This window comes from Lontra canadensis, unplaced genomic scaffold (genome assembly GCF_010015895.1).
Source record: "Lontra canadensis isolate GAN:19392208 unplaced genomic scaffold, GSC_riverotter_1.0 scaffold3, whole genome shotgun sequence".
NCBI classification, from domain to species: Eukaryota; Metazoa; Chordata; class Mammalia; order Carnivora; family Mustelidae; genus Lontra; species Lontra canadensis.
In genome coordinates this window covers 29,120,624-29,122,432 of record NW_022630997.1, presented here as the reverse complement: position 1 = coordinate 29,122,432, position 1,809 = coordinate 29,120,624, and positions in this window count along the sequence as shown.

Below are 1,809 nucleotides of genomic sequence, written 5' to 3'. Positions count from 1 at the left end.
ATAGCGTGAGTCTCCATTTAAAAGCATTTTTCTGGTGAAAAGTTACTCTTAGCATTTTTGTCTGCCCTGACTAGGCCAATACATGTTTTCTTGGTTGTGCTGAAATGAAGGGCTTCTTGGCACCATTAACAGCTAGGTTATAATTTTTCTTTAACGGAGTTGACACAAAACCCCCTCAAGATACTTGAGATTAACCATTATGCCCTTAGAGTAGTATGTTAGTCTGTCCAACCATCATGCTTAACTCTACTCACTGAGTCGTCATCTCATGGAGGGTAATTAAAAACATAATCAGAGGAAAGGGACAAGCTACAAGGGTTTAAGAAGGTCTTGGGAAAGCTAAGGGAGGTAAGGGCAAGTTACTTAATTTCTGAGTTTGTTTTCTCACCTATGAAATAAAGTTAAATAAAACTGCACTGCAGGTTATATGTAATAAATACTAAACAACTGGTGATTATTATGAAGGGAAAGAGGAAAAGTAGGGCCTTTGGCATGCACCGAGTAAGGAGTCTTGATAGGAAAGCTCTGAGGCTAAAGGCCTCTAGTTCTTAAAAATGAGTTTAATATATTTCATAAAAAGCAGGTTAAAAATTAAAAGAGCAGGTCTGAAGTCTGCAGGAAAAGACTCAAAATGAAGTTAGTAATATACCTTTTACTAATTTAAGATTCATACAATATATTGATATTTAAGTGAATATAAAAACAATTTATGTTCAAGTTTCTAAGCTGTACTCCTACCCAATGATTAACGTGGTAGAACATTTTGTGACAAGGTAGTCTTAGAAATACACACAACAACTATGGCTGTTAATGCTTTTAATGGAGTGGGTACAAAATGCATCAATGCAAAAGAATGTTTTACATATTCATTAGCATGGTGATGAATGTAAAATTAGAAATACATCCTTAAACCTCAAAAAACTACGAAGTTTCCCGCAACCTAAGATAATGGAAAAGGCTCCTTAAGTTTTTACCTGCCATCTTTATTAATAAAGTTCTAAGTGGTATTGGGGGTGGGGGGGCGGAGGGCAAAAAAAAAAAAAAAAAAAAAATAGAAGGTTCTTTTCAGCTGTGATTCAAGAAGTCTAATGAAGCTGTATGGCAAGGGCTGTGGGACTATGAAGTTTCCCCAGAAGGGTTTTTAGATGACCATATCACAAACCTGGAAAGTATTAACAATAACACAGAGGCAAGCTGAGTGGCTTAATAGTTTAAAAGCCTGGAAAGCAGCTATGTATCTCACCTCAGAGAATTTAAAAATATTATAAATCGCATTTCCTACAGAGAAACCTTTTAAAGCATGGACATGACTTTTAAGGATACTGAGAAGACATCAAGTTTTCATAAAGCTTCAGTAAACACCCCCAAGGCACAAGTGTTCAAAACGGCCTGTTCACTAAAATGTCACTGCATTCTAATACTTTCAGAGATACAGGTTTGCTATGCTTGCAGTGAGAGGACATTTAATTTATTCCTAGTTAAAAGCACCAGGTGTCAAGCTCAGCTTACCCTTACACAGGATGCACCAATAACCCTTAGCAAATAGTTCAAGTAGTACATTTCCAACATGTCTTGCCTTTTGTTCTTTGATTAGTCAGCACTAGGGCTCTCTGACCTATAGTTCAGAATATTTTGAAAGTGGCTAGGACTACCCTAAATATAGTCTTGAGGCAATATGGAGCTCTTTTAGAGCTCACTAGATAATAATAATATTTAGAAAAGGGAAAAAGACAAAATTTGCAGTAGCTGAATCTTTCAAAAGAGAAAAATAATGTAGAATCTGACATGTAAGTTATAATGTTTTGTAGT